Genomic DNA, 17,699 nt, shown 5'->3' on the forward strand with positions numbered 1-17,699 from the left:
GGTTTGAGTTTTTTGTTTGGTTGCTGTTGCTGGTTTGAGTTTTATTTCCCTTCTGTCTCCTTCAGGAGGAATGTGGACACAGCAGGTACCAAATCACTGAGTCATATAACCACAAAATGGTTTGGGTTGGAAGGGACTTTCAAGATCATCCAGTTCCAATCCTTCTCCCATGGAGTGAGACAACTCTACTAGGCCAGGTTGCTTAGGGCCCCATCCAACCTGGCTTTGAACACCTCCAGAGAGGGATCATCCACGAGATTCCTGGACTGCCTGTTCCAGTGTCTCACTACCCTCACTGTGGCAGCTCAGGGTAACAAATGAAGAGGATATAAGTGATCCTTCTGCAGCTCTGCAGCAAGTCTGCTAAACATGGTGTCCCCATAACTCAAAGCTATGAGACAAGTCATAGAATCATGGAACTGTTGAGATTGGAAGAGACCTCTGAGATCATCAAGTCCAATCACCTGTCACCTCACAATCCTGCCACAAGTCAGGGGATTCAGACCCATCTGCAAGGAATCTTTGAGCTCTTCCTTCTTCCAAGATACCTCAGCAATCCCTGTCTGAATTTTCAACACATCTGTTGGTTTCATTTGAAGACAGTTTGAGACTTTTTGTTGTTAAATCTCACTCCATCCACCTCTGCCTATCACTTCAGCTTGGCCAGATCCCTCCTTTAATTTGCTCTAGTTGGTTTTGGGTTGTTCATGGGGTTGTTGTGATCTGCCTGCAGGAGCCAGCACTTGGCTTTGTTAAACCTCACCCCATCATCCTCTGCCTATCACTTCAGTTTGGCCAGATCCCTCCTTTAATTTGCTCTAGTTGGTTTTGGGTTGTTCATGGGGTTGTTGTGATCTGCCTGCAGGAGCCAGCACTTGGCTTTGTTAAACCTCACCCCATCATCCTCTGCCTATCACTTCAGCTTGGCCAGATCCCTCCTTTAATTTGCTCTAGTTGGTTTTGGGTTGTTCATGGGGTTGTTGTGATCTGCCTGCAGGAGCCAGCACTCAGCTTTGTTAAACCTCACCCCATCACCCTCTGCCCACCACTTCAGCTTGGCCAGATCCCTCCTTTAATTTGGTCTAGTTGTTCTTGGAGTTAAGCCTTGCTGAAATATGGAATGTTGTGTAAATCTGGCCCTGTCCTGCTATCTCTGGCTGCTCTAACAATGGCATTGCCCTGATGCTGGTACCCTCACTGACAGGCAACAAGCACAACCCACACCCATCTGTAGCTCCCTCCCCTTGTCCTCAGGGAGGAGGAGAGCTTTCCACGTGGTGATTGCTGTGGCTCCTGGGTTTCCATCAGAGTGAGGAGGGCTGGGGGAGGCAGGCTGTTTGGGTTCACCTTTCTGCAGCAGTGGAAATTGATAAGGTTCATATGCATACAAAAGGCTGAATGGAGAGGCAGGAGGGTGACTGGGGTCGTACACCCAGATGGATTTTTTAATTCCGGGGGAAAATAACACCATGCTCTCAAGTGATAACTGAGCCTTTCTTCCCAACTCGGGCCAAAATATGATTTTTCATCTGCACATTGGAGGAGAGGAAAATTATACAGAATTTCATTCTGCAGAATAATAAAGCCCCACGCTGAATAAAGCTCCCATAAGCCAGTGTAATTACTGAAGGGCAGGAAATACACTTTCAGTTTATATCTAATCACAATGCCATATTGTGTGCTGTGAAAAGGACTTCTGCAGGCCAGAGTGTTGCTGGAATGTGAGCAGGCCCTGAAGACTTTCTTATTGGCAAGACTTTATTTTGGCTGTGCAGAAAGGGAGGCGGCGAGCTGAAGGCTCTTGAGAGGGCACAGAAATGCTGCTTGAGAAGGAGTCTGGAAGGCCTCTCTTTTGGCCTTCAGACCCAAGCTTGGTAGCTCTTTGACCTCAATTTGGGACCTTGATGCTGTGGTCTGCTGGCCCTCCCGGCAGGTCTGGTGATGCACATGGGTGATTTGGGGTCGGATGCTGCTGCTCACTCCCAACTGCACACAAATCGCAAACCATGGCTCCTACATGTGACTAATGCCATTATGGTAAGCAAACAGGGATGCCTGCCTGCTGAGGAAAGGCTGAGAGCCCTGGGGCTGCTCACTCTGGAGAATCATAGAATCATAGAACAATTTGAGTTGGAAGGGACCTCCAAAGGTCATCTAGTCCAACTCCCCTGCAGTCAGCAAGGACATCCTGCACTAATTCAGTTTGCCCAGAGCCTTGATGAGCCTGACCTTGACTATCTCCAACGATGGGGCCTCAACTATCTCCTTGGGCAACCTGTTCCAGTGCTCCACTACCTCCACGGTAAAGATCTTTCTCCTAATAACCAACCTAAATCTCTTCTCTAGTTTAAAACCACTGCCCTTCATCCTGCCACTTCAGACCTTTGTAAACAGTCCCTCTTCAGCCTTCTTGTTGGCCACCTTTAGGTACTGGAAGGTCACTGTTAGGTCTCTGGGGAGTCTTCTCATCTACAAGCTGAAATCAGAGCATGTTTCTGGCTTCCTGGTAGACATCTCTGCATAACTTGTGAACTGTTGTTCATGGGGAAATGTTACTAAATCTTCCTGCTGACTTCTATTCAGTAATGATTTGTATATAATTTTGTTACATACTTCAACTTGATCTCCAAAAACACCAACCAAAAATATTTATCCAGTTTGTAAAAAGAAAACTAAGCTGAGCTGACAAATGTGAGAAAGGCAAAGAAAGACAAGGAACAGAGGACTGCCCAGACTCACAGCTCGCTTGCTGTGCAATTTAACATTCAAGATGACTGCAAATAGACCATTCCATCTTCCTGCTCTCATCTCCATCCTTTTCCTCTCCATTTCCCTCCCTTCTCCACCATATCCACCTCTTTCTCTCCTGCACAATGCATTTCCCCCATTTTTCCCCCAAACTCATAACACCTGGGTTCTATTGGAGTCTCCTCCCACCCCAGGTGTCACCACTTTGCCCTCCCTACCCACTCCCCTTTTCAATCTGGGTCTTGTTGGAGTCTCCTCCCACCCCAGGTGTCACCACTTTGCCCTCCCTACCCACTCCCCTTTTCAATCTGGGTCTTGTTGGAGTCTCCTCCCACCCCAGGTGTCACCACTTAGCCTCCCACCCACCCACTCCCCTTTATAAGTGGCCCCAGGACAGACAAGCCCCAAGCTTGCCCATTGTGGGCAGAAGGATCCTCCTTGGATCATCACCGGTGAGTGCTCTGTGGTGCATCACTGGGTGCATGGTGGAGGGGATTCAAAGGCCGGGGGGCCTGGTGGGCCCCCCGGCTAGGTAGGGCTCAGCCTCATGATTGCTCTGACATTGCTCACGGGTGCTGGGTAAAGGGAGTGGTAACTACGATAAGTAATATTGTCCTAGGATGGTGAGAAAAGGTTTGCAACAACCAAGAGAAGGCTGAGAGGAGATCTCATTCATGCCTGTAAACATCTGAAGGGTGGGTGTCAAGAAGGAGTCAGGCTCTTTTCAATCGTGTCCCGTGGTAGGACAGGGGCAGTGGACACAAACTGGAACCCAAGAAGCTCCACCTCACCACAAGAAAAAAATTCTTTACTGTGAGGGTGATGGAGCACTGGGCCAGGCTGCTCAGAGAGGTTGTGGAGTCTCCTTCTCTGGAGGCTTTCAAGACCCATCTGGCTCCCTTCATGTGCAAGCTGCTCTAGGGGATCTTGCTCTGGTGGTGGGATTGGACTCGCTGACCTCTGGAGATCCATTCCAACCCCTAACATTGTGTGGTTCTGTGAAAAGAAAATGCAACACTCCATGGTTTTCTGGCATTTCTCCCATCCTTTCTTATCCCTAAGGCTGATTTCAGGCACAAAACCCTCTATGTAGACCAGTCAGAAGCTGCAACACCCTCAGAGAGGCAGAGTCTGCACTAGGGCTGCTTGGGGGCAAGTGCTACACACCACCTGTGAGAAACTGATTAAAGCAATGGGTTTGATAATGTAGTGTAGGAAATGCCTAGTAAGGTTTTGAACAGGCTTGGGAGATACCAAAGAGGATATGTTCATAGAGGGGAAAAAGCAATGCAGAAGGGCAGAGAAAGGAAAGAAGCAATGCTTTATGTGGTGAGAACGACTAGAGAGGATGACAAAACCCTCTGGGCACAGCTTGAAACATGACTCCTGTGATAGTAAATACAGAGTATAAACCTGCTCCTGGTGTACATTTTATTCCAAGGCCCTTACACTAAATCCCTTGTGGCACTTTGTGAAAGGAGGCTACAGAGCATGGGAAGTGCTGTAGGATGGGAGGTCTTCAAAGTCTGGGACACTCATCTGAGCTCGAGGGAGGGTGACAGCCCATGACAGAGATAGGTGCACATGTGTGCACAAATACACAGCAGGAGTTTTTTTCACCTAAGTGAAACTTTACCCTTGGGTTTCTTATTGCTGCTTCCTAAGTCACCACATCCTGCTTTTTGTTGCCATCACCTTTCAGTCTAGAAAGTGGCAGCAAGCTACAGAATTCAGTGGCAAGGAAGAAGTGGATCTCTGTGTGGGGAAGGGATGAATCTATGGAGGAGTTAAAACTGGCTTGTTGGAGGCAGTGTACACTGAAGGGTCCTCCTGGGGAGAACGTTTCTGGTGTGCTGCACAGGTCTTGTGGAGACAAACCCCATGGAATCTGAAGACTTGGCTTATTTTCCTGATCCTGCAACAGATTTCCTGTCTTGCCCAGCAATGAGCAAGTCCTTTAGGTTCACATTTTCAAGGATGGGCTTTAGTTTTAGTCCTGTAGATTGAGATACCCAGAACTGGGTTGCTGCAGTCTGAAAAAACCCATCCTCCCCATGCCCTCAGCTAAAGTCCAGACTTCACTGGAAAGAGGTAAGAAAAGGGTAAAAATGTCCTCATGGCTACTGCTCACAGCTCCCCTGGTTTGTGCTCAGATCAGTTTCATTGGACCTGGGGAGCACACAGCAGAAGGGAGAGCTGAGGGAAGCAGCTTCCCTGACTGCAGAGGACCACACCAGCTCTGGGAAACACTGGTGCAAAGCTGTGTGTCTCACTGCTGCTGAGGAGAGCTTCATGACTTCAGGGCTTCCCCTGACCTGGAGGGGATTTCTTAGTACCCTTGCCCCATCTGAGCAGTCCTGAGTCCATGCTTTGGAGGCTGTTGTTGATTTCAAGCCATCTCCACAAGACTCCCCCTTTACTCTGATCTCGTGAGACCCTACCTGTAGCACTTCATCCAGTTCTGGTGCCTCTAGCACAAAAGGAACATCAAATGGCTGGAGTGGGTCCAGTGAAGGCCATGACCCTCCCTTGAGGACAAGCTGCCATAGTTGGGGCTCTTTAGCCTGGAGAAAAGAAAGCTCTGGGAAGACCTTAGGGCAGCCTCTAGTACCTGAAGAGGGCTACAGGAGAGCTAGGCAGGGACTTCTGACAAGTGCTTGAAGCGACAGGACAAGGGACAATGGTTTTGAGCTGGAAGTAGGGAGATAGAAATGGGAAGAAATTCTTTAGAGTGAGAGTGAGGAGACACTGGCACAGGTTGCCCAGGGAGGTTGTGGATGTCCCCTCCCTGGACTTGTTCAAAGTCAGGTTGGATGAGGCCTTGAGCAACCTGGGTTAGGGGAGATGTCCCTGCCCATGGCACACGTTTGGAGCTGGATAATCTTCAAGACTCTTCCTTCACACCACTTCTATCTTCCCCTGCTTATTATCTATCTTCTTCCCTATGGGCTGGGCAATCCTTTGCATGCAGAGAACTCTGCAGGTGAAATCTTGCTGATGACATACAGGACAGCACCGCAGTGTCACTGGTCTGAACTGGGAATACCTCACCCAACACAGGCTAAAGCCCCTTGCTTTTTCAGAGTATGACTCACTGGTGGCTCACAGACATCCTCTGGTTAACTAAATACACTCCCATCTTTCTGCTCCTCTCTCGTTTCCAACTGATGAGCTCCCAGTTTAGAGCAGAATTTCTTGTTAATCCCCAAGTGCATGACCTTACATTTAGTAGTCTTAAATTTCATCCCATTTCCTTTACTCTCGTCTTCAAGATTATGCAGCTCTCCATGTATGGGTATTGTGATCCTCCTTTACTTTGCTGACGGCTCCTAAATTTATGAGGACTAGAAAAACTGACAGGAAACTTAAGGCCAAGTCTGGCTGCCAGTTCACTTTGGATAGGGAGAGTGGATGGGGGGGGGGGAATTGCCCAGCTACACGTGGGTGTTGGGGGGTAATGTGGGGGCAGAGGATAGTTCTGGGCCCTCCAAGTTCAAAAAGGACATAGAACTGCTTGAGAGAGTCCAGCACAGAGCTGCAAAGATAATGAAGGGAATGGAACATCTCTGTTAGGAGGAGAGCCTGAGGGAGCTGGGGCTGTGCTGCTGGAAGAGGAGACTGAGAGGTGACCTCATTCATGTTGATAAGTATGTTAAGGGTGAGTGCCAGGAGGCTGGAGCCAGGCTCTGCTGGGTGATACCCAATGACAGTACAAGGGGCAGTGGTGGAAGCTGAGGCATAGGAAGTTTCATTTAAACATGAGGAGGAATTTTCTCCTTGTGAGTGTGACAGAAGCCTGGAACAGGCTGCCCAGGGGGATTGTGGAGTCTCCCTCTCTGGAGTTCCATGTTTACATGAGGAGGAATTTTTTCCCTGTGAAGGTTGCCATCCCTGGAGGCATTCAAGAAAAGCCTGGATGGGGCACTTAGTGCCATGGTCTAGGTTGGCTCTGGCCATCCTGACTTAGGGCAGGGTGTCCCTGCCCTTGGCAGGGGCATTGGAAATAAATGATCCTTGTGGTCTCTTCCAACCCCGACTGATTCTATGATTCTAGTTGTTTGGACAGGGCTGGGTGCTAGGTTGGACAGGATAATCTTGGAGATCTCTTCCAACCTGGTTGATTCTATGATTCTATTTTTTAATGTATTGACTGACAAAGTCATCCAAAACCTTTTGGCTATCTTAACTCACACCCAAAGTCAAAAGAAGAGAGTCTGGGGAGATGTCAGAGATGCTGGGCATAGTGGGGAGGACAACTGTATAGACCTGTCCGTCTCTACCCCACCTTCTAGTTGCTCGTTTGTTTGAAGATGGAGTTTATTTTCTTCTCTGTGGTTTCTCAAAAGAGTTGTCCACCAGCACATCTGACAGAAAGAGCACTGGTCAGACAAAGGTATCTTCAGCTTCATGTGCAGACATGGACTGGCTGCCCAGGGAGGTGGTGGAGTCACCATCCCTGGAGGTGTTCAACAAAAGACTGAATGAGGCACTTAGTGCCATGGTCTAGATGACTGGATAGGGATGGGTGCTAGGTTGGACTGGATGATCTTGGAGGTCTCTTCCTGCCTGGGTGTTTCTATGATTCTCCAAACTCCTCAGTGCCAGGAGACCTGCTTCCTATTCCAAGGCTTCAAAGTGGCTGCATCCCCTCAGAGACCCCATTTGCCTCTGCAAAATCCCCTGTCTGCACGGAGTTAGCCTCTCACCTTTCTCCATTGCAGATGGGAGTGCAACTGTTTTGCACTAAGCAGTTAGGAAAGGGGGATTCAGCCCTCCCAATCAGCACAAGTAAAGCATGAAATGAGGACACAGAACGATGGAGCAAGCAGGGAGGGGGTTGTGTGCTGCTTCTCCTGCATCTTATATATATATATATAAAATAATACATTTTAAAATGGAAAGAAAGCAGAGCTTTTGCATTATGTCTTCTGGCTGGGCCTCAAATGCTCTATTTTTACATACCTCCCCATGTCCCCCCAGCCCTGTCCCCTCCTCCTCCTCCTCCTGCACAGGCAAAGTTCTTGAATCAGCAGATTCTGAGCTGGGGAGCGGCGAAGAGCTATTGAGGGGCAGGCTCTGATAGCATTACAACCATCCATGCAGCCATTTTCTGTGGCGAATCGCTGAGTTCTACCTGGTTATCTCCTGCCTTGCACATCACTTCCCAATGACATGCTCTCAGTCTGGGCAAAAAATGAGAGGGGCTTTTTTAAGAGCTAGGATTTCAATAATATGTGACGAAAGGAGGAGATTACTTTCTGAGGTGGGAGAAGGCAAGGGAGAGGGGGAGAGAGGGAGAGGAGATGAAGAGCAAGTTCTGGGTCCTTTATGGAGTTTTTTAGAGCGGCTTCTTTCGTGGTGGTAAAGGAAGCCCCAGTTGTCTTTCTTTGGAAGGTTTCTTACCCTTTCCCCAGGTGAAGGGGGCTGGGAGAATCCTGGAATGGCTCAGGTTGAAATGGACCTCAGAGATCATCTACTCCAACCTCCCCAGCATGGGCAGGTCTCAGCTAGAGTCTGCTGCTCAAGGGCATCCTCTGATCTGACCTCAAACAGTGGCAGGGAGGAGGCAGCCACAACCTATTCCAGAGTCTCACCATCCTTGTTACTCTACAAGTGAGTCCTCATGGCCATGCTGGCTTGCTCAGCTAGTGGGAGCTACCTGATATGAAAGCCACCAGCCTTCACCTCCTGTATGACATCAAGCAGAAGAAATGGGTCACTCTGCTATGTAGTCATCTCTGTCAAAGGTGAATGTGCCTGCGCTGGTGTTGCAAAGATGAACTGCTCTGGTGGTTGGTTTCAGCAGGCATATCTTGGACCAGCTGGGAGCTGTAGTCAGTGTGAGATGTCCAAAAGCCAAGGTGTGGCCATGTACTTCCTGACTCTAATGAAGAGACTGCTGGCAGTGAATGGCACTGGAAGTAGAAGTTGTAGAAGCAGCCCTAGAGCATGGCCAAACCACAGCTGCAATTTCATCTTGAAGAAGTCACAGTATGTGACTTGCAATGAGAGAACAAGGAGGAATGGGTTTAACTGGCAGAGGGAAGATTGAAACTGGATGTTAGGGAAGAAGTTTTTTACAGTAAGGGTGGTGAGACACAGTAACAGGTTGCCCAGGGAGGTTGTGGCTGCTCCCTCCATGGAGGTGTTGAAGATCAGGTTGGATGAGGCCTTGAGCAACCTGTTCTAGCAGGAGGTGTTCCTGTCTGTGGTGGGGGTTTGGAACTGGATGAACTTTGAGGTCCATTTCAACCTAAACCACTCTATGTCTGAGGCTCACCCTGGGGCTTTATTTCCAGGTGCCCAAATTAGCCAGAAGTCAGTTGGAAGTGGAATGGGAGAGAGGAGTGTGAACATCTGTGGGAGACACTCAGAGAGATGGGTGGATGCATGGACTCCATGCGTGCTGGTAGTGCAGACAAGGGTGCAGCAAGGCAAGGCTTTTATGGTGCTAACTATTCCCCTGTCCCTGGAGATGGACTCATCCCTTTTCTGCCTTCACACAGTTCCTGTGCCTGCATTCTCTAGCCCAGGTGCTTGTCTGCTTCCCTTCCACCACTTCTGGATGCATCATCATGCTCATCTCTTCAGCATCCCTCTGAGACAAGCAGTGTGGTCATCCCCCCAGGGCGCTGCAGAGAACCCAAGAGGGACAGGACAGGGTGGCTCTGGGAGTTTGCCATAGTCAGTTACCAAACTGACTGTAGACAGGGAATCACCCTAAGGTACAGAATGATATCTCAAACCTTTGTTTCAACACTCAGATGAGAGATGAAGAGAATAAAATAGATACCACCCCCATAAAAAAGGCAAAGGCAGGTGGTGTGGGTCTACCATGGTCCACAGCTGCTCTTCTCCTCCCCAGGAAAGTCAGCTCACACTCAGCAGAATCTGTGGGGTTTGGGCCAGAAATGCATTTGCAGGAGAAGGAGAGATGCATGTCCTGGAGTCATTTGTATGTCACTGAAACACAACCATTGCCTAGACAGGTTGGGCCAGGTGAGCCTTGGGGCCCTTTCCAACATGGCATTCTGTGATTCTGGGAGGGGGATTTAAGGTCCTCTGTGGGGGCTGTTTGTGAGGCACATTGCTGTGGGGGAGGTACAATTCCTGCTCAGCAGAGATTGGAGAATTATAGAATCATGGCATTATTTTAGTTGGAAAAGACCTCTAAGATCATCAATCTGAGACTGTTTTCCTTCCAAGGAGCTCTAATGGCCAACAAAAAGTCTTTATGGTAGTGGCAACCCCAGGGATCACTATAGGTTGGGGACTGACCTGCTGGAAGGCAGCAAAGGGGAAAAGGATTTGGGGGTCCTAGTGGATGGGTGACCATGAGCCAGCAATGTGCTCTGGTGGCCAGAAGGGCCAATGCCATTCTGGGGTGGATTAAAAGGGCTGTGGTGAGTAGGTCAAGAGAGCTTCTCCTGCTCCTCCGATCTGCTCTGCTGAGGCCAAATCTGGAATACTGTGTCTGGTTCTGCCCCTGCCTGGTTCAAGAGTGACATAGAACTGCTTGAGAGAGTCCAGCACAGAGCCAGAGAGATAGTGAAGGGAATGAAACATCTCTGTTAGGAGGAGAGCCTGAGAGAGCTGGGGCTGTGCTGCTGGGAGAGGAGGAGACTGAGAAGTGACCTCAGCAATGGATATAAAGATGTGCAGGGTAAGTGCCAGGAGGCTGGAGCCAGGCTCTGCTGGGTGATGCCCAATGACAGGACAAGGGGCAATGGTGGAAGCTGAGGCATAGGAAGTTTCATTTAAACATGAGGTGAAATTTTTTTCCCCTGTGAGTGTGACAGAAGCCTGGAACAGGCTGCCCAGGGTGGCTGGAAGTCTCCGGTGTGAAGTCTCCCTCTCTGGAGAGATTCAAGCAGGTCACATCCAGTCCTGCCTGGATGTGTTCCTGTGTGATCTGGTACAGGCGATCCTGCTCTGGCAGGGGGGTTGGACTGGATGAGTTTCCAAGGCCCCTGCCAGCCCCTGACATTCAGTGATTCTGTGATTCCAGTGGTGAGAAGCTCACCAGGGATGCAGGCAGTTCAAGCAGCAACACAGAGAGTGTCAGCACTGCAGCTAAACAGCTTTGTGGATAAACCTGCCTGTTATTGGTTTCTCATTTTGCTGGCTGGGTAGAAGACTGCAGCGTTGTAAGTCTTCCTTGAAGACTCAAAGGTCCATCCCAACCCTGTGTTCAGAGAGAATTTGCCCAGCCTCATCCTTGCCAGAGCTCTGCTCCCCACTGGCACGCCACTGGCTCTGCTCTTTGCTCTCCCATTCGTTTAGCAGATGAGGAGAGGGAATAGCAAAGGGGCAGGCGACCACCTCCTCTGCCTGCAGCCAGATGCAATCACCTGCTCGTCACAGCCAGCCCCGGGCTGTCTGTGTCAGGGAACAATCTGACAAAGTGCACCAGATGAAATTTTGCTGGCTTCTGTCTTTAGATAAGGGCACTATCACTGACTTAACATATTTTATGTAGAAGGCGCCCGATGCAAGAAGCATTCAAGCATCTGACTTGTGTAAATGTATTTGATGGTATCTGGGCAAACCAGTTAACACTTTCCAGCTTGAGGCAGGGAGCTCTGGGTGGAGAATCCTTCCAAGAGAGCCCAGCCTGGCTTCTACTCTGTGCCTGCCAGGGGCAGAGGGGAGGGAGAAGGACAATCTCCTTCCTAAGGTCGGGATATGATGACCTTAGGTTGGTGATGAGGAAAAATGCCTTTGCTGCAGGAATGGTCAGGGATTGAATAGGCTGCCCAGGGAGGTGGTGGAGTCACCATCCCTGGAGGTGTTGAAGAAACCTGTGGCCATGATGTTACAGGCTCACAGGATGTCAGGGGTTGGAAGGGACCCAAGGAGATCATTGAGTCCAGCCCCCCTGCCAGAGCAGGACAATGCTATCTAACACAGATCACAGAGGAACACATCCAGACAGGCCTTGAAAGGCTCCAGAGAAGGAGACTCCACAACCTCTCTGGGGAGCCTGTTCCAGTGCTCTGGGACCCTGTGTTGCAACCTACACCCACTGCTCCTTGTCCTATCCCAGGGAGCAGTGAGCAGAGCCTGTGCCCACCTCCTGCCCCCAGTCCTCAGATGTTTATAAACATTTATTACATTCCTTCTCAGTCTTCTCCAGACTGAACAGCTCCTTCTCAGGCAGTGTTCCAGTCCCCTAATCATCCTCTTAGCCCTCCGCTGGACCCTCTCCAGCAGATCCCTGTCCCTCTTCAACTGGGAAGCCCAAAACTGAACACAGTATTCAAGATGAGGTCTCACTAGGGTAGAGGGGGAGGAGAGCCTCCCTTGATCTGCTGGACACACTCCTCCTAATACACCCCAGGATCCCATTGGCCTTCTTGGCAGCAAGGGCTGTGCCATGGGTAACTTGTTAGCCACCAGGACCCCCAGGTCCCTCTCCACAGGACTGCTCTCCAGCAGATCACCTCCCAGCCTGTACTGGTGCAGTTTGTTATTCCTCCCCAGATGCAGGACTCTGCACTTGTCCTCGTTGAACCTCATCAAATTCCTCTGTGCTCAGCTCTGTCTGTCCAAGTCTCACTGTACAGACTGGATGTTGGGGGTCGGAAGAGACCTCCATAGATCATCAGGTCCAACCTCCCTGCCAGAGCAGAACCATAGAACCTAGCTCAGGTCACACAGGAACACATCCCATGGAAACCTTGCTGAAAGACCTCATGCTTTGTACATATATATGTTTATAATTTGTGTTTGATTCCTTTTTTTCATTCTTATTTCTTATCTTTCCTCTATTTCCTAATTTTTTCCTCTTAGGCAGGTGTGATTTGCTCTTCTTCAGCCAACACAGCTAGCTGGTGAAGATGTCTGGTTACTACTCCAAGCAAAAAGGACAGAAGGTTGGCCATGAACAGGCTGGTTTCAATGCAAACACTACAGATCAGTTTTCTTTTACTCCCTCCTTTCCATCTCCTATTTGCCTCAGCTTTCTCCTTTCCTCTCCATCTCCTTCCTTTTCTCTTCATCTTCTACCCCACATCTCCTCTCCTCTCCCAGGAAAAGCAAAGCCCCTCAGGATTACCAAGTCCAACCTAGAACCCTGCTCTACAAGATTCATCTTAAATCATATCCCCAAGCACCACGTCCAAGCTGCCCTTAAAAACATCCAGGGAGGGTGACTCCACCACCTCCCTGGGCAGCTGATTCTGTTCCCTGACTGCTCTCTCCAGGAAAAACTTTTTCCTAATGCCCAATCTAAACCTCCCCTGTCCCAGCTTGAGGCCATTCTCTCTTGTTCTGTCTCCAATTACCTGTGAGCAGAGACCAGCAGCAGCCTCTCCACAATATCCCTTCAGGCAGTTGTAGACAGCAATGAGGTCTCCTCTCAGCCTCCTCTGTTTCACACTAACCATCCCCAGCTCCCTCAGTCACTCCTCATCAGATTTACTCTCCAGGCCCTTCACAGCTTCCTTGCCCTCCTCTGCACTGGCTCCAGCACCTCCACATCTCTCTTGTAATGAGGTGCCCAAATCTGAACACAATATTCAAGGTGTGGCCTCACCAGAGCCCAGTCCAAGGACAATCACCTCCCTGCTCCTGCTGGACACAGCATTTTTAATCCCAGCCAGGATGTCACTGGCATTCTTGGGCACACTGCTGGCTCATATTCAGCTCCTGTCTATTACAGCCCCCAAATCCCTTTCTGCCAGCAGATTTCCAGCCACACTGCCCCAAGCCTGTAGAGTTCCTTGAGATTGTTGTGACCCAAGTGCAGGACCTCCTTCTCTGGAGACTTTCAAGACCTGTCTGGATACATTCCTGTATGGACTGCCCTAGGGAATCCTGCTTTTGGGAGAGAGGTTGGACTGGATGATCTGTGGAAATCCTTTCCAACCTCTAACAGTTTCTGATATTAGGAAGAAGTTCTTCACTGTGAGGGTGGTGAGAGACTGGCACAGGATGCCCAAGGGGGTGGTGGAAGCCTCATCCCTTGAGGTCTTTGAGGCCAGACTGGAAGCAGCTCTGAGTGACCCAATCTCAGGATATTAGGAGTTGGAAGGGACCCAAGAAGATCGAGTCCAGGCCCCCTGCCAGAGCAGGACCACACGATCTAGAACAGATCAGAGGAACACATCCAGACAAATCTTCTGTGAGGTGTCCCTGCCTATGGTAGGGAGGCTGGAACTGGATGATCCTTAAAGTCCCTTCCAGCCTTGACAGTTCTATGATGCTGTGACTCTGAGAAACCAGCAGTTCTCCAGGCTTTTATCCTAGGCAAAGATTACATTTCACTCCCAGGGGTCTTCGCTTCCTCAGATCCTTTTCAAACTGAGTCACTGCAGATAGTTTTGGGTGTCCTTTCCTTTTCTTCCTATATATATATATAATTTTTTTTGACAGTATTAAATATATACCCCAGTGAGCCATAAATCAGTGGTTTATCAGAGAAGAAATCATATCAGTAATAAGGGACCACTTCTTTTTAATTGGACAGTGCATTAAATGAAACAGATATACTGCTTCAAAGAATACAAAACTGTGCCAGCTAGCCTCCTTTAATGAATTTTAATTTTAAGCCACCTTTTCTCTGAGGGAAAAGCAATTTCTTCCTCCCCCCACCTCCCTCCAGTAAAACCATATTCTAGCTGGAGGATGTGCTGAGTTCGATGGGTTCTCGTATTCACACCACCTCATCTTTCATTCCTCTAGGCATGTAGCAGGCTTTCCTCCAGGTTCAGGATGGTTTATGTTGAGAAAGGGCTTTTGGCAAATGAGTATTTGGTTGTGGGTGTCCATGTGCTCAACCTGAAAGGGGATGGGGCAGGGGGGACAGGATCTTGGTCTCTTCTCCCTGGTATCAGGTGATAGAAGCAAAGGAATTTGCCTGAAATTGTGCCAGGGGAGGGTTAGGTTGGGGAGGAGGAAAAACTTAATTACTGCAGCAGTAGTCAAGGATTGGAGCAGGCTGCCCAGGGAGGTGGTGGAGTCACATTGCCTGGAGGTGTGCAAGAAACCCATGGCCATGGCACTCAGGGACACAGTTTAATGGCTGTGTTGGGTTGGCAGCTGAACTGGACTGATCTTAGAGGGTTTTTTCCCCAACCTTAATGGTTCTGTGATGCTGTCATTTGCTTTTTGAAGCAAGTGTGAGCTGTCATATTAGGGAGCCAAGCAATGGAACTTGTGAAAGGATCAGAGACACAACAGAAATGACATAAAATTCTAACCCAGAGGTGATATGCTTGGGTTTTTTTTCTCATTCCAATCACAAGCTCTTAGGGCAGCCCCAACTGACATAGGCTTGCAGTTTTTGTCCTTTGGGAAAATCCTGATATTTTGACAACTTTGGTGTTTTCTTTTCATAGATTCATAGAATGCTATGTTGGAAAAGACTTCAAGGATCATCCAGTCCAACCTCTTCAGTAGAGCTGCTGCTTTGTCACAGAATCACAGCATTAACCAGGTTGGAAAAGACCTTTGAGATCATCAAGTCTAATTAACAAGACCATGGCACTAAGTGCCTCATCCAGTCTCCTCTTAAACATCTGCAGGGATGGTGACTCCACCTCCCTGGGCAGCCCATTCCAATGCCAGTCACTCTTGCTGTGACGAACTTCCTAACAACCAGCCTAAACCTATCTTGGCACAACTTGAGGCTGTGTCCTCTTGTTCTGTCCCTGCTTGCCTGGGAGAAGAGACCAACCCCTACCTGGCTACAACCTCTTTTCAGGTACTTGTAGACAGCAATCATAGACTTAATCAGTTTGGAAGAGACCTCCAAGATGACCCAGTCCAACCTATCACACAGCCCTGTCCAATCAAGTCCTGAACCTCCTCTTCTCCAGGCTGAACACCTCCCAGCTCCCTCAGCTGCTCCTTGGAGGAGTCAGACAAGGAGGAGCTTAAAAGTTCCAATCTGAAAGGTTGTGCTTTTATTGTGTCATCTGAACTTAAGCATCATGTCTGAGCCAGTCAGTTAGGAGCAGTGTTTGTAGCTGTTGACAGAAGAAAAGCCCTTAAGGAGGTGATGGATCCCACTGTAGGGGAGGTGTGCAAGGGCTGCTGCTCCATCTGTGTGGCCAGGGCTGTAGAATCTCTTCCCTGCACTGCTTTCATGCAGGTAAGGATGTGGTGCTAGCACCTAATGGGGCTTGCAAGCCCCATTAAGGATTGGTGAAGAGGAAGGCACAGGGTTACAAACAGAAGGCCTTCTCTAAGGTACCTAATACATAATTAGATGGCTTTAGATGGCTTCCAAGCTCTAACTTAACCTGCTGTCTGTGTGTCTAATCCACCTCCTTCCTAACCCCCTGGCCAATGCTCCAAGATACCTTAAACATAAGGCAAGATATAGGGTAAGGGAAAAGGGGTGGGAAGAAGGTGGAAGGGTGGTTGGGAGCCCCTCCTGGGGGGGGGGCTCAGGTTTCTGGGAGGGTTGCTGTGTTTCTGTATTACCTTTTAACCTGTATATTTCTGTCTATACTGTAAATATCTGCTTCTATCTTGTGCTAAGCTGCAAATAAAAAGCTTCATTCAATTTCCAGAGTCTCTGAGTCTAGTCTGGGTTGTTTGCCAAAGAGTGTGGGGGGGTGGGTAACACCCAAACCATCACAGACATCTAGTCCAAAGGTGATTTAGTCCAACCTCCTCTGCAGTAAGCAGGGGCATCCTCAACTAGATCAGGTTGCCCAGAGCCCTGTTGAGCCCCAGCTGTGTCAATAGCACTCTGTGTGGTATCACAGATGGAGGGAAAAGCCAAACTCGAGCACATGGGACAGCTGTCATTGCTTCAGCAGAGACCCATCGTCTCTGCCAGCCTGAATTTGGGGTGCACTGAGCCCCTGCTCACCTGCCCAGCTGTGACAGGATGGGGTCGTGCCTTGCTTGCTGCCCAGCTTTGGCTGCTGCCTTTAGCCAAGTAGGACCGAGCCAAGCTGAGGGAGGAGCAGCAGGCAGGGAGCGGTGTGCCATCTAGTGTGCACTGCTGGCCGAGGGAAAGGCTTGTCCTCTGCAGCCTGCTCTGAGCCCCCATCCTTCTGTCATAAGTGTTTGTCAGTGTCTGAAGGCTGCCAGGAGAGGGGACAGATTCTGGTCCCTCCCTGGGATTAGGGCAAGGAGCAATGGGAGTAAATTGCAGCACAGGGGGGGTCTGCCCCAACGCAAAGGGGAACTTCTTTGCTGTGAGGGTCCCAGAGCACTGGAACAGGCTCCCCAGAGAGGTTGTGGAGTCTTTCTCTGGAGCCTTTCAAAGCCTGTCTGGATGTGTTCCTCTGTGATCTGTGTTAGTATTGCCCTGCTCTGGCAGGGGGGTTGGGCTCAGTGATCTCCTTGGGTCCCCTCCAAGCCCTAACCGCCTGTGTGGCTGCTATTCAGCGCTCGGCTGCCAACAGCAGACCCTCCTGCTCTGCCTGCTGTGACAAGGCTCTCCTCAGGTCTTTACCTACAGTTTCATCCTTGAATAACCTCTCAAGGCTGGGCATGTCCTAGACCAGGCAGGAGGCCTGCCTGAAGTTCAGAGGCTTAGCTTTGGAGCAGCCCTGCAGACATGGGCTTGCAGGTGCTGGTGGGTGAGAAGCTGGGCAGGAGGCAGCAATGGGCACTGGCAGCCCAGAGGGTCAGTGGCAGCCTGGGCTGCATCCAAAGCAGTGTGGCCAGAGAGGGAGAGAGGAGATCCTGCCCCTCTGCTGGGCTCTGGGGGACCTCATCTGCAGTGCTGTGTCCAGCTTGCAATACATGAAGGACCTGGACCTGCTGGAGTGAGTTCAGAGGAGGCCATGAGGATGATGAGAGACTGAAGCACCTCTGCTACAAAGGCAGGCTGAGGGAGTTGGGGCTGTTCAGCCTAGAGAAAAGAAGGCTCCAGGGAGACCTTAGAGCAGCCTTCCAGCACTTCAAGGGGACCTCCAGGCAGGCTGGAGAGGGACTGTTTAGAAGGGCCTGTGGTGATAGGACAAGAGGCAATGGTTTGAAACTGG

Source organism: Pogoniulus pusillus, chromosome 13 (assembly GCF_015220805.1).
Source record: "Pogoniulus pusillus isolate bPogPus1 chromosome 13, bPogPus1.pri, whole genome shotgun sequence".
Classification (NCBI taxonomy): domain Eukaryota; kingdom Metazoa; phylum Chordata; class Aves; order Piciformes; family Lybiidae; genus Pogoniulus; species Pogoniulus pusillus.